Source organism: Equus przewalskii, chromosome 6, assembly GCF_037783145.1.
Source record: "Equus przewalskii isolate Varuska chromosome 6, EquPr2, whole genome shotgun sequence".
Taxonomy (NCBI): domain Eukaryota; kingdom Metazoa; phylum Chordata; class Mammalia; order Perissodactyla; family Equidae; genus Equus; species Equus przewalskii.
In genome coordinates, this window is record NC_091836.1 from 86,698,447 (window position 1) to 86,720,564 (window position 22,118).

Here is a 22,118-nt window from a genome sequence, read left to right on the forward strand (position 1 = left end):
GCATTTTGTGTGATGGAAAGGATGATCCCTAGTTTGGGAGAGAGCTAAAGCATTGCTGGACTTCATCTTTTGTTTTCCTCTTGCAGGAGTCAGAGTTTGTCTTTGTAGTGGTGTGTTTTTCTTGTGTGTGAGTCAGCTATGGGAACACTGATTCAATCCCCATCCGTAGAGCCCCTGGACATTCTCCAAAATTGGATGAACTTTCGTAGCTAAGAGTCCATGAAAAAAGAAAAACTTTTTCTTTTGTAAGGTCATGTGGTCACAATATTCACTAAGGACCTTTAAATTGGAAAAACTTCTAAATTGGAAAAATTTTTAGACAGCTCTTGTCATAATTGTTTTATTGGTACATATTAAAAAAAACAAATGAGGAGCGCTTGTGGTAAAGTGGTTATGTTCTCGCACTCTGCTGCGGCGGCCCAGGGTTCGGATCCTGGGTGCAGACATGGCACTGCTCGTTAGGTCATGTTGAGGCAGCATCCCACATGCCACAACCAGAAGGACCCACAACTAAGATATACAACTATGTACGGGGGGCGGGGGGTGTTGGGGAGATAAAGCAGAAAAAAAAGCAAATGAAAAAGGAAATACAAAAAAATAATGACTAGCCTTAAGAATCTGACTCAGGTACAATTAAACTGAAAAATGAAAAAGTTTAGGGTTGATAAGATTGTAAAGGTTGGAATATTTGAGCTAATTTTATGTAAAGATGTTATATCAACTTTGCCTGAGCTTGTTTTGGAAATGGACATTATGTCTGGCTGGGAATGCTTCCTCTACCTAATATTATAAGACTGACACTTGCTGATGGAGTCCTGATGAAGGCTGTGATTAGAGGTATAAGAGTTGGTGGAATTAAGTGGTTATATCTCTTTTGCATGATTTATTATAAATTGTATTGTGACGATAGACATCCTGTCTCACTGGAGGAAATGTTCTCCCAGTATTGATTTTGTAAAACAACATAAAAATCTGCCCTTCAGACAGTGTTAGTTAAACACGCTAAAGGAAGTCAACAGGGTTATCTGAGCCCATACCATGTGACATATTTTCTATCTCCGGATGGCTATGGCCAAAATTAAGAGCTCTATTTAGTTGGCTTAATGCAATGGAAACTAATCCAAACGTCTTTCAAATTAACATGATACGGAATAATCTTTGGTAAATGAAAGCTTCTTTAAGTTTGTTGGTTTGATTGAAACAGGCATGTCCTCAAAGTTATCAGAAAGTAGGATGTATGTTTTCAGTAAAGAAAGTATAAGACATAAAGATATTTTTGTTCATTAAAAAAAGGTTGATAGGTTTTATGGAAGAAAACCTCTGAGAAAAGAATTTTATACTTGGTCAAGTTGGCTAACATTAAAATGAATCAATGAAGCGAATGAATTTTGATATGAAAAGTAAGCTGGTACAAAATTAGAATTTGTTTTTTCCTTCTCTTATAAGGATAATTTTCTTAAACCTTTCTCAGTCTACTTTAACAAGGGATTATGGAAGTTTTTTCTCTTTCTTTTTGTGAGAAAGATTGGCCCTCAGGTAACATCTATTGCCAATCTTCCTCTTTATTTTTTTGCCTGAGGAAGATGGTCCCTGAGCTAACCTCCATGCCAATCTTCCTCTACTTTGTATGTGGGATGCCCTACAGCATGGTGTGTAGGTCTGCACCCGGGATCCGAATCTGTGAACCCCAGGCCACCAAAGTACAGCATGCAAACTTAACCACTACAACAGCAGGCTGGCCCCAAGATTTTTCTTTGAGTGGTCTACCACAAGGGTACAGATTTTATGTTTTATCAACATAAATTTCCTGTATTGTTTTTAACAGGTCTTTAATCATAGGTGCTAATGTTTGTTCTTACAGCTATTTAATTTTCTGCATTTGCATAAAAGTCTTTAATTGTCACCATGGATAAATGGATGACTAACCATTGTTTCATAGAGGCCTATGAAATGGTGTTGGTAAAGGTTATTGATATATGTGTTTTAAAATTACATAACATTCCTAAAATTCTGATCTGTCCTGGTTGTCAGTCATAATTTGAATTCTGCCTTTGCAAATACATTTCATCTTCAGAGAGATTCATGGAAAAGACTCCTACACTTACTCTAGAATACTGCTTTCTGATAAACTTTCAGATAATAAAACTGAACTGGGTAAGAAATTACAGGACTCTAATGAAAAACTGATGACTTCATGAAACTGCTAAAAAAATCAAATAGTTCATTACATGGGACTAAATGAACTGATGAGGAGGAATATAATTTTACAACTTTTGATTGGCAGTATTGCTGATTTTTAATGTTTTGCTTTTTGAGACTTAAAGAAAATCTTTTCCTCTTTTCTCTTAAGGTAACTATGACTTATAGAAGTTTGGTAAATTATACTTTTGTAAGCAGAATTGAAACATTTATCTTTTTCTCCCTGCCTGATCCCTCCAGAATTTAGAAACTCTTAGTGAGTTATTCAAATATTCCTATTTTCATGGCAATTTAGTTATTTGTATAAGTTCAATAAGAATCTGTTGTCCAAATAACAAGACAAAATTGGAAACACTGGTTGTATTACCAAAGCTATGACTGGAATCTCATATTTGAAAGAAACATGCAGACTCAGATATGACACACAGCTAGGGAACAAAGATTGAATTTATGACGTAAAGCCACTTGGAAATATTGGCCTGATACCTTGCTTGCATAGTTCCCAGCAACCTTACCAGGTGAGTAAAGATGGTCACTTCTCTGGCAGGCAAAGAACCTCAGGATATTTTGGGGAACCACAAGATAAGAGAGGAATTGATCCAAATCTATAGGTATTGCAGAGAAAGTCTGATGACAAGTACTTGGCAAGGCCTGGCTTGGCCTTGAGAGATCTTTAAGTTCAATCTGAGATTCCTTATAAAAAGTTCCAGCAAAGCAGATTTAAAAAGAGCCTATATGATCAATTGCTATTCTTCCTGTACTTACGAAAATAATTGGGCCGAGCCAACCAATTAGTCTTAATTTGTCTATCTTTGGTAAAAATTAGTGATTTTAGAGAGAAAAATTATGTTTCAGTAGAAACTATAATACAGAGTTATGGATATTAGATTCTACTTTTGTAAATTGTCCTTAACATTTTTGTTTTCTCTCTGTAAACTGGCTATTATGCTTCCTTGTTGACTTTGACCCCCAAGCCTAGAAGGACAATTGGATTATTAGAATTTCTCAGATGTTAGCAAAGGCAAGTAATCTTTCTAGAAGTTGGATATGTCATTCCAACCTTATTCAGTGCATGACCATGAGGATGCCTTGATAATTCCAGTTTATAATGTCTAGAATAATTTTCAGGATGGTTCTCTTGGATTCCCTAGGGATTATATCTATTTTTCAGGCACTACTAAAATTTGGGGCTCTCCTACTTCTTATCCTTCTGGCTGGATATCTGATGATAAAATGTGCTTTTAGATGTTGTACTAAAACTATTGAACAAGGTGAAAAATTCTAATGATGCTAAATGCAAAATGTCACCCAGTACTTGACAGTATTTTCAATCTCAGGTTGAAAATTTTCATTCCTCAGTTTGCTTATCTTGGCCCCCTTTCAGCAGTAAGTAGCCAGAATGATTGGCCCCCTGCTTCCTGCAATAATGAGAAGGGAAAAAAGACAGTGAGATTGAAGTCAAGTACCTGAGGGTTGCTCTAAATATTCAATAAGACTACCTTTTCACTTTGTTATGAAAAGAAGTTAATCTTGTCAATTTTCTGTTTTCTGTTTAACCTGAGGGGTGACTCAAGGGTCTCAAGGATTAATGAGCTTGAGAGAAAGAACAGTCATTAGGTCATGCCTGAGAGAACCTACTCAACAGAATCACAGATATAAAATAATTAATACATGAAAGTAGTGAGAAATATCCTATAGAACAAAACACTTAAAGAATAATTAAAACCATCCATCTTAGGTTTCCTTTTTTGAAGTGAGTTTGTTTAAGAAAATCCTTGACATGTCAGCCGTGGCAGGTCACAATAAATATTTACTGAGCAACACAGGCACTTCTTCCACCTCTTCCTGGATTAGATGTGTTTTTTTTTTTTTTTCTGCTTTATCTTCCCCAACCCCCCTGTACATAGTTGTATATCTAGTTGCAGGTCCTTCTAGTTGTGGGATGTGGCATGCTGCCTCAATGTAGCCTGACAAGCAGTGCCATGTCTGCGCCCAGGATCCGAACCCTGGGCCTCTGCAGTGGAGCGCATGAACTTAACCACTCGGTCATGAAGCTGGCCCCCTTTTTTTTCTTTTTTGAGCATCTATTTCTCCACTAATCTTCTTTTTAAACTCTTTTCACTGAGATATAACAGTAAACTGAGATACAGTAAACTGTACAGTTTGATGAAATTCTATGTATATATACTATGCTACCACTATCAGACCAAGATGTATCATATTTCCAGCACCCAAAGGATACCTTGTGTCCTCTCCCAGTTAATGTCCCCCACCAAAGGTAACCCCTATTCTGACCTCTATCTCTATAGACTAGTTTTTCTTGCTTTTGATCTTCAAATAAAAGAAGTCATACATCATGCACTCTTTTGTATCTGGCTTTCTTCCACGCGACATTATGTCTCTCCACTCACACTGCTCAGCTCTTATGTCTATAAGATTCAGCTGTGTTGTTGCTTATATCAATGGTTTGTTCTTTTATCATGTATAGTATCCCATTATATGAACATATAGTCATGCACTGCATAACGATGTTTTGGTCAATGACAAACCACATATGGGAATGGTCCCATAAGATTAGTACCAACTAAGCGTAAGTGTCATAAGTATATACCATCAAGGTTTGCATAAGTACACTCTGTGACATTTGCACAATGACAGAATCACTATCAAGGTGCTTCAGAATATATCCCCATCACTAAATGACACATGACTATATGGCAATTTATTTGCCTATTCTATGTTGTTGGGTTTGTGAAATTGTGGGCTGTTATGGAAAAATTCACAATGAACATTGGTCTACCTGTTCTTTGGTGGATATGGCAGTCATTTATGTTGGAGGTGTATACTCAGGAGTGGGACTGTAGAGTCATAAGGCAAATGTAGGCTTAGTTTTAGTAGATACTGTCAAACAGTTTTCCAACACTGTACCAATTTAAACTTCTATCAACAATGCATAAGAGTTCCAGATGCACCACATCCTCACCACAACTGATAGTGTCAGTTTTTAAAATTTTTGACATTCTAGTGGGTGTATAGTGGCCTCTCATTGTCACCACTAGCCTTCATGTAATAGGAAAAGGAAAGTAACTGGCATCAAGTTCTCCAATATGTTAGTCACTTTATGGATATTTCCTCATTTTATCTTCTCATTTCACCCACCATGAAGGTAGGTATGATGCTCCCAATCCAAGGGTGAGGAAGCCAAAGCTCAGTTAGCAGGGTAGAGAGTTAAACAGGATGCTCACCCCTGACAGCGACAGCGCAGGCTGATTGCACAAGGCCTGTGGAGCTCCCTCAGGCAATTCCACCTCATCCCTTACTGCCGGTTTCAGCATTTGTTTTGTGCCTTTGATGCCTGTCATGTTGGATTTATTCAAGCCCGAGTTGCCCTCCCTCAGTGGAAAGGATGTATTTGTCTTATGCGCCATCGTAGTAGAGAAATGTGGAAGCCCTTCTCCTCTCACTGCTTTGTCAGGAGTCAAAATCTGAAAGGAGTGGACAGTTTCCATTCCTTCACTTCTCCGGTATCTCACCAGCTTCATTTTGGTTATTTTGGTCCTTTCAGGGGCTTGGGATTTGGTGGGAGCCTGCTGGGACATGAGACAAGCCAATTATCAACATTCAACCAGATACTTCCATGCCTGGGGAACTATGATGCTGCACAAGGGGGCCCTGGGAGTGTCTGGGCAGCTAAAGTGATCAGGTGACTGGTGTTCTGAGGAGGTCAGAGAGCTGGGAACACAGCTGTCTGAGTCTCCTAGAGTCAGGAGGGCTGTGGTCCCACCTCCTCCTGCCTCTGCTCCTGGGGTCTGGGTGGTCAGCAGAGCCAGAGCAGGGCTGGTGTGGATGTGTCTCCCCCACCCCCAAAGAAAGGGAAGGGTCTCTGCAGAGCTCTGTTGCAGGACACAGAAAGAACAACTCGATTCAGGCCTGTGCCCAAGGGCGTGGGTTTTAGCCCCTCCTTCTTGAGCATGGGCTCTTCCAGCCTCCTCTGAATGTCATTCCTTTGTGAAAGGGAGAGGGAATTGGGAAGTGGAGCTGTCTAGAGCGACCCAGGAGACAATCTCCTCTCTCCTTTCCTTCCAGCAATGTCAGGGAAGATCTTCAAGGACTCTTAAACCAGCATCACTTTGGAAGCAGCAAGCATGAATTGGAGAACTTGAATTCCAACCGGAAAGCTGGGGAATGGGGCCAGAGTGGCAACGACCCCGAGCACTTCAGACATGCTGGCCTGCCTAAGGAATACTGAGTCCCCTGTTCCCTCTGCTTTCATGGGACTACACTGTTGGGCACACAGCTGACCCTCCAAAAGATAGATGTAGTGTCACGGAGCTTTGTGTCCCCAGGAACTGATAAGGGGCACCCAGAGGTGCCCAGTGTTTTTCAAATTGAATTTGTTGATGGAAACTGGAATCTTTGAGACAGACTCTGGAAGAATGCCTGCATGATGCCATATGGAGATAAGCAGCACTGTGGGGATGAGCCTGTGACTATGGGGGCCTAGGGACCCTCACCGGACCTATAGCTATGCCATGTCATCACATGACCCAATGAGCTCCTCTACTCTGTAGTGGGCCCCGTTTCTCCTCCTGAGTAAGTCTCAGCCTGGCAAAGCATTGGCATCATGCTGGGCTCCTCAATGGCTGGACGCATGGCTCTGGGCACAAGTCCTGGGCAGCCCCCACCCACCACTTCTTCATTGTGGCCAGGCCTCCCCAGTTCTTTTGCTGCTGTGCGCAGGCCTCTCTGTGTCCAGACACTTCACTGCCCAGTCAATTGTATCCTGTCCCCTCTACTGCCAGGCCTTGTCCCCAGGTACCTCTTTCCCAATCAGAAAGAAGGTACGTTGCTTCGGAAAGCCTAATCCCAGGATCCCTATCCTGGAAACTTTCACATCTTGGACTCCAGCTTATTTCTTGCCAACACCACAGCCTACCCCTGACTCAACTGGTAACCAGTCCCTGCTCCTTTTACCTAAGGAATAGTTCTCATATTAGTTTCCCTTATCTTTAAACTCACTATGTTTATTTCAAATAAAATACCACTTTCAGCTCTCGAGGGGAAGTCAGATATGTAGATAGTTACAACACAGCTTAATAGGGGCCTCCACAGAAGCACACACTGGTGGCGATCCGAACTCTGCTGGGGTGTGGGAAGCTGGTGAATTGTGATTATAGAAACTGCCATTTTTGTTCATTTCAAATGCTGAATGTGCTCTACTGTAGACGCTTTCTTCGATTCAGCCAAGGAGACAGTCTTTGCAGTTCTCAGCTGGAGAAGCTGAGGCTTAGAGGTATGTGCTTAGGACCTTGTCCAAAGTGCCGAGCCAGGATTGCAGGCTGGTGTGTTGGCCCCCCACCCAGGACCTGCGACATGCTGAACAAGGCCAAGGGGATGGGCAGTGGGACTCTCTCCCTTCCCGGACCTCTAGCCCTTGGGGTAAGTGGCCAGGAGAGCACATATGCCTGGAAATGCCTGACTTGTTAAGGTAGACAGCCCATCTCGTTCATCCTTGGACCCGCAATGCCCAGCAGGGTCCAGGCACTCAGCAGCTGCTTCCCAATAACATACCACATTGAAAACCCTGACTTCAATCCATTTCAAACTCACTCTTGCATGTTTTTTCTTCCTCTTAATAGTCAAAATGTTGAAAAGCTGCCTGTCCACACTTTCTGATCCCTCACTTCTGACTTGAGACTTGAGCCCACTCCAGCCTGGCCTCTGTCCCCACCACTCCAGCAAAATAGTTCTTGTCACCATTGACCACTCTGTTGCCAAAACAACTGACACATTTCTCTCCTGCTGGCAGGAGGGCTCTGAGCAATGGTCAGCACAGTGGCCCTCTGCCCCCTTCCCGGAAGCTCTGGCTTCACAATCCCACACTCTCCTCTGTTTTCTACTCTCATTTTTCTTATTCCTCAGACCTCTTTCTTCTCGTCTCCTTGAAACTCTAAAAGCTCCACAGACTTGGTTCTGGGCTCGCCCTTTTTATTTCTCTACACTCTCAACAACAAGTGTAAATAGTGTCCACATGCTGATGGCTATTCAGTCATGTCTCCACCTCAGAACCTCGTTTCTGAGCTCCGTGCTTGTATGTCCAACGGGCCTCTTGACATCCGTGATTGTGGCGTCCAGAGATCTCAAACTTCCCGTGTCCCGGGGGAACTCTCCCATTCTCCCTTCCCTCTAGAATCTTCCTCCCCAGGCTTCTCCTGGTCAATAAACGACATGAGTACTCTCTCTTGCTCACCCCAGAAACTGGGGAACATGCTGGGCGCCTCCCTCCCTTTGCCCCACATTTAATCCACTAGCAAGTCCTGCGACTCTCCTTCCAAAGTTCATCCCTAGTCCATCAGCTTGACCTCACGCTCACCTCCTTGCTCCCTGCCGCGTCATCGCTCACCTGGGTTACTGCAATTGCCATCTGACCAGTCTCCCCACTTCCATGGTTCCCTCTATACTGAAGTTGACTACGTAATTACTCATCCAAATTAAGTCACTTTTCAGAGTGAAAAGGGGCATTATTAATAATTATGCCAAGATACCAGGAACAAACTGGGACTGTCCCGGGCAAAATAGGACATCTAGTTACCGTACCTCTCAGTCTAACGTGCAAGCTATAATCAGATCACATCTCTCCCTTGATAAAAATCCATCAAGGATTGCTATTTCCCTTAGAATAAAATCTCCATCCTTGTCTCGCCCTCCAAAGCTCAGTGTGCTCTGTCCCTAGGACTTCAGCATCATCTCATGCCATACCCTCCTGAGTCCCCATTCTCCACTCCCACAAACAAGCCAAGCTTTTATTTGCCACAGGGCCTTTGCACATGACATTCCCTCTATGCAGAACACTCTTCTGCTCGCTTTTCATAGGCCTGAGCCTTTCTCAACTTGTGGGTCTCTCCTAAAATCCCTCTTTCTTGACAGAGGCCTTCCCTGATCATCTTGGTTGGCCTACCATGGGTACTCTTACTTTTTTACCAATTTTCAATATGTGAGATTCTTTTACTAATTTTTCTCTTTATTCTTCTGATTTTCTGTTTGGATTTTCTTTTGGCCCATCTTCCTCCTTGTATTATAAAACCAATGAAAAAGAGACCATTTCTGTCTTGTTCACCCCTAAATATCCAGTACCAAGCCAGTCCCTGTCATGTAATGGGATCTCAACAAATGCTTACTGAGTGAAGAGATGAATGGTTGATTTAGTTTATTAAATTACTGATAAAAGGAAGATTTTCTTTCAGTATTGCTCAGACTAGTTATAAGGAACAGGGAGGAGCTATTGAAGAGGGAGATGCTAAAGATAAAGAAGAGAAATCACAGCTGCACCAGAGTCAAGGGGAAGCAGGAGGCGGTGGGATCGAGCGCACAGGCGTGGTTAACCGCAAAGGGAAGCAGAGACCTCCCTTGCTCTGAGAAAGGACAAATGGAGGAGGGGATGGGGTGGGGGTGCAGCACATTTGAGGCACAGGACCAGGCCTGCGGGGGCCCAGCTGTACCTGCTTGTGCTACCCATGATGCTCGGCTCATCTCACCCACTGTGTTTCCCTGCTTTCTTGTCTGTCTTCAGGGCAAGTGGGTGGGAAACCCAAGGACATCCGTGTGTCATCCTGTGTCCAAGTCCCCATCAAAGCACCTCGCAGGGAGCACACGCTTGGTAAATAGTGGCTGCAACGAACAAACAAAGCAGGAGAAAGAGTGTTGTTCAGAAGCCGGCAGAAGTGGGAGGAGGGTTTGGGAGTCATAGAAAGTACGGATATTCGACGCAGGGTGCGACCTGCAGAGCGTGGTCATGAGTCCCTTTCAGGTGACTATGTACATGTGCACCAACGTCATACTAAGATCCATCCAAAATGACATCACTTTATTTTATCATAGAAAATATTTTTCCTCTAACAATGCCTTGCACGCTCCCTGATAGAAATGAAAATTAGCAACCCAAGTGTAAATAAACTATTAGTCCTTATGGTATATGATGAGCAGCATTGGAAGAAAGCAATAAATACTTTGAATTTCCACAGCACAGTGCTGTCTCTCAGAGGGACGAGTGAGCAGAGAGCACTCTGTGAGGCTGGAGGAGCGGGAGGGACGCACCGCATTCTCTGAGTCCAGGACACCACGGACTGAAAGACGCATTATTGTTTATACACCACCAAGAAAAGCATGCTGCTGGGACAGAGATTTTAATCTTACATCACTCTTGCGAATAAACAAAAAGGAAAGAATACACAGAAGACATTTATTTAATTATTTCTAAAGCGATTACTACTATTTCATTAGCACTGCCTGGTCAGTAGTGAATGTAAGACACGTCCTACTTCAGAAATTCTATAATCAAGAAACGTGTGTCTTAGAAGTGATGAGATATGATATTTAAATGTAAACCTATACAGCGTCTCTTTCTCATTGTATTTACTGAGAAGAAATAAGCTTTGAGCTCTTATTAAGCACGAAGCGAGGGCTGTGCTCCCGAGGTGACGTTCAGCTTCACACCTGCCCCTGACACAGAGGCCTCACAGGGAGGAGCAGGTGTGCCCTCGACTGTCCTGACAGGGGTCCGTGTGCCCAGCCCCCTCTGGGTGAGGTGTCGCCTCACCTGGCCCAGTCTCTGTCTCTCTCACCCTGCCGTCTTTCCAGTAGCCCCTCCCAGAATGAGTGAGGGCCTCTCCCCTTCCTGCCCAGGGCTGCAGAGTTGTGGGACGGGAGGGGCTCACCCATCTTCTTCCCAGCCACCCGCCATCACTGCCTCTTCAGCTCTGCTGGCCTGGGCCGCTACATCCTCTAGAAATCCCTAGAGGGAGAAGCAACCAGGAAGGTCACTGGGTCCCACACACCTCAACTCTCTCAAGAACTCCCTTCCCACGCTCCCCTCTGCTCTGACGGGGGCACCAGGACGAGCCGGCAGTGCTGGCAGCTCGGCATGGGCCTAGCAGGGGACTGAGAGGAATTTTCCTTTTCTTCTTGGCACTCAGAACCTATTTGAGGCACCCACCTGTCTCCACAAATACTGTACTCCCCACAAGACTGGCAACCCCAGTGTCTCCTGAACCCCTCTGCCTCCCCTGTGCGGACCAGGGTGGGAAGGGATGAGGAGGTGGCTGATTGTGAAGGCTGGCACTGCCACCTCTTTGCAGCCCTGGGGGCTCACAAGATCTGGCCCTGCTCCGTGGATGCTCTCTCTAGGATGTGGGGAACTCGGCGCCACTTTGTCCCCAGCTGTGGGCAACGAGAAAGAAGCTTCACTCCACAGCCTGCCGCTCACTCTTGGGTGTGAAGGGAGCCCTGTCGCAATCCTCCAGCTCCCCAGGTCACTTTTGAAATCTCTGCTTCTGGAAGAAAATCCAGATCCTCTCAGAGAAGAGTGTGCTTGGCTTACATACAAGTTCATTATTTATGGAGTCTTGTCAAAGCACACTGTTTAAAACCCGTTTGCAAACCCTCCCGTCCGTGCCCCACTGGGGCCTTTCCTGAAAGAGTTGGGCAAACTGACAGAGGTCCATCCTGGGCCAGGTGCCTCGTCCTGAACGACCTCACCTGGGAGCGAGCCCAACGCACTGCCATCTTCCTTGCTCCCTCAGGGCTGTCCAAATCGTCTAACGCCAAGCCTTTAAACAGCTCCACCTGTTTACCTTTCCGGGAAAGATATTTGCAAAGCTTGTTCATCTGTCCACTCATTATTCAAACCCTGTTTACTGAACTCCTTGTCTTGGTAGGACCTGTACTAGGCCCCAGGAACACAGCAGAAAACAAGACAGACAAGATCAGTGCTCTCCTGCAGGTAACATTCCCCTGGGAGTGTTATCATGAAGCTAAGAAGCAGTTAATCCATTGAATTAGACTGTGTGGGGCACTGATTTGCTTATGTGCTCTCCTGCGGCCAGGTCCAGGAGGCAGCTGCGGAGCACATGGCTGAGACCCCTCGCCCGGTCCTACAGAGCCAAGCTGAGTTTCAGCTTCGCCATGACTGGTGGCAAGGTAAGGGTGAAAATATACCCAGGTAAGGGTGGTGACACGCAACAGTGACCACGACACGTTGTTCAGTGACGAAGCAGAACATAGAATGAAGAAATGACACCCCCGTCTTTGTTTATGCATTCGTCTAGGTGCAGACACTTCGAATGCAGAGTGGAGGCCAAACCGGAGGATCCACGAGGCTGTTCCCATCCCGCCCCTGATCTGGGCTGACGACATTAGTCCTGCTGTTGATTTTCATCTTTTTTTTCTATTTTTTTCATTTTATTTTCTATTTTTCAAATTTTCTTCAGTGAACATGTTCGTTCAACTAAGATTCTTTAAGCCCGACTATGTCTAGGCATTTTCCTAGGCACTTAGAGTGCGAATGGTGAAAAAACCAACAACCAGTTCCAGTCCTGACCGGGATTCCACGGTTGAGATAAGGAAAAACAACAAATGTCTATTCATAATAGAGTTTCCACGTCTATGCCTCTCTCTCTCCCTCTCTCTCTGTCTACGCACACACACGTAAACAACACTGCATGTGCAAACACATATGTACACATAAATAATGCACCCACATTAATAAAGATTACAATAAGATAAAAATTAATAAGTGAGTCAGGGGCACTTCCACTAAAAATTTATAGTGGAAGGTAAGAGGGACAATACGTCAGTAATGTCCATATTCCATATTCCATGTGTTAGTAATCCTTCCATGAGCGTTTCTTTTCCATATGATTCTGTTTCCTCTCAGGCCTGAATCTCTTTCAGAGGTAACCAATGTTATTCCAGCACTTGACCTTGAAAACTACGTGCCCTATTAATTTCTGGTGGAAGAACCTTCCTCGAGACAGACAAGAGAAAACGTTCCCTGTCCTTCTGCAGCTGCAAGAATGGCAGGTAGGAGAACAGGAACTGTACTTACAAAGTTATTCCTAACAGAGGAGCTTCTATAACAGACTTCAGAGATGGTCGCTATGTCCTGTGACAGCACTCTGTAATATTTTACTTGATGTTTAGACTTTAATCTCTGTCTTTGAAACACAATTCTTTTTTTTTTTTTTGCTGAGAAAGATTTGCCCTGAGCTAACATCTGTGCCAATCTTCCTCTATTTTATATGTGGGTCACCGCTGCATCATGGCTGACGAGTGGTGTAGGTCTGCTCCTGGGATCCAGGCCTGCACACCTGGGCCACTGAAGTGGAGTGTGCCGAACGAACCACTATGCCACAGAGCCAGGGCCAGCCCCCAAAATTCTCTTTTGATGGAAGCTATTAGACTGGAAAAATGGATAGCTGGATCATGCCAAGTGTTGGGAAGGATGTGGAGCTATAGAAATCCTCATGTACTGCTTTGGGCATATAGACTGGGGCTGCCATCCTGGAGAGCGGTGTGACACTTCAAAGCGAAAATGATGATATGCATAGCCAGCAATATCACTCTTTTGATATACATGACATTCCACAGGTATCATTTTTTCTGGTCTAATACATGCAACATAACTGCTTGTTGTTTTATTTGCACTTTTTTAAAAAAATTAATTCATCAATTTTTTTTTTTGAGGAAGATTAGCCCTGAGCTAACTACTGTCAGTCCTCCTCTTTTTGCTGAGGAAGGCTGGCCCTCAGCTAACATCGTGCTCATCTTCCTCCACTGTATATGTGGGATGCCTACTACAGCATGGCTTGCCAAGCGGTGCCATGTCTGCACCCGGGAGCTGAACCGGCGAACCCCGGGCCGGTGAGAAGCAGAACGTGTGAACTTAACCTCTGCGCCACTGGGCTGGCCCCTTATTTGCACTTTTTTGATTGCTAATAAATTGTGCATCTCTTCTAGCTTATTACTTATTCATGTTGTCTATAAACTATTTTTTTCACATTCTTCTCCCATTTTTCTACTGGCTTGCTGTCTTCTCCTTATTTACTTGATAGAAGTTCCTAGTATTTGAGATATTAATCCCTGGCCAGATTTTAGACACTGTCTTTTCCCATTCTGTATCTGAAAAAAACACTTAATTTTGAAATAATGAAATTCACCAGTTTCTGCCTTATATTTTTTGCTTTTGAAGTTTTGTTTAAGAATTTCTTCCCCATCATCACAAGCATATTCTTTTCCATTAACTTTATAGTTTTCCTTTCCCATTTAGGTATTTAAGACTTCTAGAGCGGACATTTATATATGCGTTAGGTAAGGATCTGGGTTTATTTTTCCCTGTATAGTGACCAGTTCTTTCTCAAACTTTCTACAAAATATCCCATCCTTTCCCCATGATTTGTCATGTCTCCTTGATCATATATTAGTGTCCTATACGTGTGGCCCTCGCTCTGCACTCTCTTGTCTCCCACAGGTCAATGTGTCTTTTGTTAGCCACCACCGCTGTTTTATTACCGTGTTTGCTGCGTGTCTGAATGCTTGGTAAGGCAAGTGCCTCTTAGTACTCTTCTTTTTTAAGATTGATTTTTATATGCATGGACCTTATTTCTCAATATGAATTTTAGAGTAAATTTCTTCAGTTCCTCAAAAATTCACTGAAATTTTAATTAAGATTGCATTAAGTTTGGAATCCCATTGGGAGGAGAACTGACACATTTACAATATTAAATTCTCCCATTAAAGAGCCTGGAACTTCTCTCCATTTGGTCAAATCATATTTTAAGGTATTTATTAGAGGTTTGAAATCTTCTCCATTGTGGTGGTGTGCATTCTTGGTTAAATTAATACCAAAATATTTTATACTTATGTTATTGCTAAGAATGGTTTATTATTTTTTATTATATTTTCTATTTGGTTATTTCCAGTATGGAGAAATGCTTTTGGTTCTTGTATCAAGCATCGGGAAACCTTATTAAATTCCCTTATATTACTAATAGTTTGTTTATTGTGTTTTTTTGGAGTTGATGATCAACTATCTGCAAATGATGACAGTTTTTTTTTGTTTTGTTTTGCATTTTGGTGAGGAAGATCGGCCCTGAGCTAACATCTGTTGCCAATCTTCCTCTATTTTTTTCTCCTCAAAGCCCCAGTACATAGTTGTATAGCCTAGTTGCAGGTCATTCTAGTTCTTCTATGTGGGATGCTGTCACAGCACGGCATGATGAGTGGTGCGTAGGTCTGTGTCCAGGATCTGAACCAGTGAACCCCGGGCCGCCAAAGCAGAGCACTCGAACTTGACCACTGGCCAGGGGTTTGGCCCCAGTGATGACAGTTTTATCTCTGCCTTTCCAATCTTCATATGTCTTATTTCTTTTTTATTTTCCAAGGCGTTGTCCAGGGATTCCAGAACAGTGTTAGACAACACTGCTGATAGTGACACTCCCTTTATTGTTCCCTCATGAAGGCAACGAGATAAAAGCTTTCCATGAGATGAAATGTGTGCACTCTTTGGCATTAACCTTATTAAGTTAAGCGAATTCCCTTTGATGCGCAGTTTTCCAGAGGAGTTTTCAAGAAACTCTAAATATGTCTTCAGCTTTGTCAAATGTTCCTTCTTGGATCAATTGAGATGATAGTATTTACCTCCATTAGGCTATTAATGTGGTGAATTACATTGATTTAGTAATTTTGACCTACTTTTGCAGTCCAAGAACGAACCACGCTCGATCATGGGGTGGGTTTTTTTTTTACTTTTTTTTCAATCAAGTTATTGATAGGTTACAATCTTGTGAAATTTCAATTGTACATTAATGTTTGTCAGTCATGTCGTAGGTGCACCACTTCACCCTTTGTGCCCACCCCCCACCCCACCTTTCCCCTGGTATCCACTAAACTGTTCTTGGTCCATAGTTTTAAATTCCTCATATGAGTGGAGTCATACACAGATTATCTTTCTCTCGCTGGCTTATTTCACTTAACACATAATTCTCTCAAGGTCCATCCATGTTATTGCAAATGGAATGATTTTGTTCTGTTTTGCAGCTGAGTAGTATTCCATTGTATATATGTACCACATCTTCTTTATCCATTCGTCTGTTGATGGGCACTTAGGTTGCTTCCACGTCTTGGCTATTGTAAACAGTGCTGCAATAAACATTGGGGTGCACAGGACTTTTGGGATTGCTGACTTTAGGCTCTTTGGATAAACACCCAGTAGTGGGATGGCTGGATCGTATGGTAGTTCTATTTTTAGTTTTTTGAGGAATCTGCATACTGTTTTCCATAGTGGCTGCACCAGTTTGCATTCCCACCAGCAGTGTATGAGGGTTCCTTTTTCTCCGCAACCTCTCCAACGTTTGTTGCTATTAGTTTTAGATATTTTTGTCATTCTAACGGGTGTAAGGTGATATCTTAGTGTAGTTTTGATTTGCATTTCCCTGATGATCAGCGATGATGAGCACCTTTCATGTGCCTATTGGCCATCAGTATATCTTCTTTGGAGAAATGTCTGTTCATGTCTCCAGCCCATTTTTTGATTGGGTTGTTTGATGTTTTGTGATTGAGTTGCGAGAGTTCTTTATATATTAAGGATATTAAGCCTTTGTCAGATATATGACTTGCAAATATTTTTTCGATCATGGGGTGGTTTTAACACACACATTTGGTCAGGTAACGCTGGCGCTGTATTTTGAATTGTGGTGCCTTTGTAAGTGAAAAGGGAGTACTATTTTCTTCTTTTGTCTTGTCCATCTCTTGTTTTGGAATCAAGATTATTTTAGTTTCTTTAAAATGGCCAGACAACGTCATTTTTTATCTGTTTTTTACAGCAACTTGTGTAACACAGAGTTAGCCGTGCCCTGAGATTTCAGCAGACTCTCCTGAAAAACCACCCGGCCTCAGCCGGGAATACAGAGGAGGAGATCTTTCAACCACTTCAATTGTCTAATACTTATTTGGCTTCCTAAAGCTGTCTAAGTCTCTTGCATCAAAAAGGTGTCTTACTGACTCAAATACCTTCGAGGGTGTTATTTAATCTAAACTAACAAACGACACGTCACTGTGAGTTAACTAAATTGAGATCTGAGAACAGTGACTCCACACTAAGGCTAAATGTGAACGAGGAAAGGAGAACTCAGATTAATCTTATTTGCTTCCATATGTCTGCCTCCGAGAACTGGTTCTAACCAGCTCGCAATAATGCTGCTAAAGAGCTTTATGCTGAGAAATGCTATAGTCATTGGCAGGTAGACTAATTATGGGGGTTTTGTGTTGTGTTGTGTCGTAGTTGTTGCTGTTGTTGACTGCTGTCTTATGGCTCCGCCAGAAGTCACTGTGTGCACACCCAGGGAATGCAGGCGTATTCCTACATGTGAGCCATCAGCAGTGGGCTCAGAGAAGAAATATTGTAAATCTGTTGTCTTAAATGCTTGTTTCTAGGTTTTATAGTTGGGTTAGACTTGTGACTCTAGGAAAGTTGGTCATCTTTCCTTATGACACTTGTGGTCCAGTGGAGAGCGTTTTCCCACACTCCTGACCTGGGCAGAGCGAGGAGCCACCCCGCACAGGAGCTACCCATTGGCAGTTTGCTTTGCCTCAGAGTTGGGGAGGTGCCGCCCTCTACCAGATAAACATAGAGGCGAAGGGTCGGGTCTCAGGAAGGTCAGAGCAGTTGCATAAACGTGTTTTTCTTTCTGATGTATGCGTTCCCTCCCCAGCAATGTTTTTTTTTTCTTGGAGAGAAACTGCAGCCATATAATCAACAGTGTGTGCAAGAATTTAATAATTTCTTCAGTTGCTTGAATGTAATGTTCTCTTTTAATCTCCCTGAGTGAGTTGAAGAGTGGGGACTGGGGAATCCAGCCTTTTTGGTGCTGAAGCTGCGTGTTCGCAGCAGCTGCCCATTCCTCCAGGATTGGTTTGTCTGCGCCTAGAAGGACAAAGGAAAGGCTCTGTGGAACTTGGAATTGGAAGGAATAGACCCAGGCGTGTGCTGGAAATTGTCTAAGAGCTGGCTCTCTGGAAGAGAAAAATAAAGTCCTGACTTACAGTGTTTGTCAGTTTCAAAGGTATACATAGTCTCACAAGGGTAATTTCAAATGCCCAATGACTTCACAATTCACTCACAAAATCCTGAAAATTTAGCAATCAACTCTCCCAAGCTGGTATGAGCCGATTCCAGCACACCACTGGGTGTCCACTTCCAAAGGGTAGAGGCTATCAGCTCTACATTTGAATTGAAGTCGAGAATTTCAAAGATTTCTCAGGTGATAAAAAGGAAGCCAAACAAAACCAATCCCTTAGAAAGTGCTAGCTTCTTAAGAAACTCTCCAACTTGAGAGAAAAATGAAATTATAGCTCCCACAAGGTTTGCAAAGGTAGCTAAGGGATAAGTTATATATTCTGTACCTTGAGCAATACAGTAAGAGGTTATAGAGCTTGGTTGTCAGAGGATTGAATAAGATAATGTTCCACTTTAAAAGATGGTTCCAAATTGAAAAAAAAATCTACCACAAAGGTAAGCATTAGTGTTCATCAAAAGATCATAAAGAAACCAAAAATAAGAGCAAAATTCATTAGACACCTTTACAGATGCTAGAATTACAACTCACTATTCTAAAATTTGATAAATAAAGGGAAAGAACAACACAGTTAAAAAGAATTAGTGTATGGCTGCACATTGTAATTTTGTTGAATTATGAGTTTGTTAAATATAAAACCAGATCCATTCATTTCTATAAAAAGTGACTGAAAATAGAGTGGAAGTAAAAACCTCAAACTGGAAGGCTATGTTTCCAACACGCATGATCAAAAAGTCTTTGTATAAAGTATATAAAGAACTCCTGCCAATCAATAAAAAGGAAAAGGAAATGAACAGACATTTCACAGAAGAGGCAGCACAGGTGGCTCATCAATGTATAGAAACGCTGAATCTCATTGATAATCAGGGAAATGCAAATTTAAACTAATACGCGACACTATTTATCACTCACCACTTTGACATTAAAAACAAGTCTATCCTAGAACGTGGAACAGGGCCACTCACCCATGACTTGTGGGAACATAAACTAGTGCAACCACTTTGGAAAACAATTTGGCATTATCAATTCAAGTTCAAAATAAACATATTCTATTCCACTCTTGGGTCTGTGCCCATAGAAACTCTTTCACCAGGACATGTGCACAAGATCGTTAGAAGCAACACTGTTTGTAATAGCAAAAAAGAAACAACTCAATGTCAAAATAAGCTGTAGGATATTCATGCTGTGGGATATTATTCAGCATTGTAAACAAAAGGACTACAACAGACATTGACATGCCCATGTCCAGAAAGGTATCATTGACCAAAATAAGCGGGTGACCGGTGAATCCATTCAATATAATTTCTTTACAGCAAGTTCAAGAACAAGGAAAGCCTAAATAGTAAATTGTTTATGAGTACACACACATGATAAAAACAATTTTAGAAAAGCAGGGGGACAATCAGCACAAAGTTTAGGAGGGGTTCCCTTTGGAGAAAGGGCAGGGAGGAGCCTGCAGCCAGAGAGAGGGCACAGGAGCTTCTGTGGTGGGAGTAACAGCCTGTTACTGGGTTGCTTGGGGGCTTACAGGGATCATAGTCCAAATATTTTATCTTGTAAAATAATATAAATGAACATATGAAATGTTAATGTATTGAAATTTAAAATTCTGACCCTGCTTCTCCATATGAATTTTAAAACTTCCCTCCAAAAGATATGGTTGTAGCACAAATTGATCCTCAAATCATTCTAATAGTCTCCAAATGATTGGTTGAGGTTTTGGTTGGTGCACATGTTCTCTCACTCAGCTGTCACTAGTCAAGCGATGCCTTTCTGTGCCTTGACTGACATGGAGGAGCATGTGTGCTCTTCAACGACTCCCCATCAAGCTGATAGTCATTAGATGACGTGAGGTCTCAACGGGTGCATGAAGAAATGGTCCATGGTGCTGAATTCTTCTCCTGCCCTGTGAGGTAACACATTCACAGGTTCCAAGGATTAGGATGAGAACAACTTTCTGGGTATTGGGGTGGGGGGAGGTAGTGGGATGTGTTGTTTTTTCTACTATACTAATAAACTCTTTCAGCTAAGTTTTTCTTGACTTAAAATTTTTTCCTTATTTATTTTTATTCAGCTATAATTGACATACAACATTATATTAGTTTTGTGTGTTCAGCATGATGATTTGATACTTGTGTATATTGTGAAATGATCACCACAATAAGTCTAGTTAACATCCATCACAACATTAGGTTACAATGTTTTTTCTTGTGACAAGAACTTTTGAGCTACTCTCTTAGCTACTTTAAAATATGCAATAAAGTGTTATCAACTATAGTCACCATGCTGTGCATTGCATCGACAGGACTTTATTTTATAAGTGGAAATTTGTAGCTTTTGATCCCCTACACTCATTTTGCTCCTCCACCTCCACCTCTGGCAACCACCAATCTGTTCTCTGTATTATGAATTTTATTTTTGTTTTTTTTTAAATTCCACACATAAGTGACAATACAGTATTTCTATTTGCCTTATTTCACTTAGCAAAATGCCTTCACATTCCATCTATGTTGTTGCAAATGGCAAAAATTTTCATCTTTTTATGGCTGAATAATATTCCAGTGTGTGTGTGTACATAGGTACACCTGTCAAGTTAAGGAGAGAATGTATACATAGATACATACATATATATATATATCACATTTTCTTTATCCATTCATCCATCAACGAACAGTCATGTTGCTTTCAAATCTTAACTATTGTAAATAATGCTACAATGAACATTCGGGTGTACATATCATTTCAAGTTAGTGTTTTCATTTCCTTCAGATAAATACTCAGAAGTGCAATGGCTAGATCATTTAGTTCTTTTTTTTTACTGGTGTGGAAGTATGGCCCTGAGCTAACACCCATTGCCAATCCTCTTTTTGCTGGAGGGAGATTGTCACCGAGCTAACATTTGTGCCAATCGTCCTCTATTTTGTATGTGGCACACCACCACAGAGTGGCTTGATGAGTGGTGTGTAGGTCTGAGCCTGGGATCCGAACAACGGACCCTGGGTTGCTGAAGCAGAGCATGCGAACTTAACCACTATGCCACCAGGCCAGCCCCTAGTTCTATTTTTAAAACCAATTTTTTTGGTAGTTCAATTTTTAACTTTTTGAGGAACCTCCATACTGTTTTCCATACTGACTGCACCAATTTACGTTCCCACCAACATTGCACAAGGGTCCCTTTATCTCACCGTCCTCACCAACACTTTTTATTTCTTGTCTTTTTGATAATAGCCATTCTAACAGGTGTAGGGTGCTATCCCATTGTGGTTTTGATTTGCATTTCCCTGATAATTAGTGATGTTTAGCACCTTTTCATATACTTGTTGGCTACATGTATGTCTTCTTCTTTGGAAAAACGTCTATTCACATCCTCTGACCATTTTTAAATCAGATTTGTTTGGTTTTCAGCTATTGAATTGTATGAGGTCTTTATATATTTTGGATATTAAGCCCTTATCAGATTCGTGGTTTGCAAATATTTTCTCCCATTTGGTAGGTTACCTTTTCGCTATGTTGATGGTTTCCTTTACTGTGCAGAAGCTTTTTAGTTTGATGTAGTCCCACTTGTTTGTTTTTGCTTCTCGTATTAAAGCCAAAAGACATTTGCCATGACCAATGTCAAGGAGCTTACTGTCTTTGTTTTCTTCTGGAGTTTTATGGTTTCAGGTCTTACATTCAAGTCTTTAATCCATTTTGAATTAATTTTTGTGTGTGGTGTAAGATAAGGGTCTAGTTTCATTCTTTTGCAAGTATCTGTCCAGCTTTCCAGCACCGTTTATTGAAGAAACTATCCTTTCCCCGTTGTATATTCTTGGCTCCTTTATTGTAAATTAATTGACCATATATGTGTGAGTTTATTTATGGGCTCTCTATTCTGCTCTGTTGATCTATGTGTCTGTTTTGATGCCAATACCACACTGTTTTGGTTACTATACCTTTGTCATATAGTTTGAAATGAGGCAATGTGATGTCTCCAAGTTTGTTCTTCTTTCTCAATATTGCTTCGGCTATTTA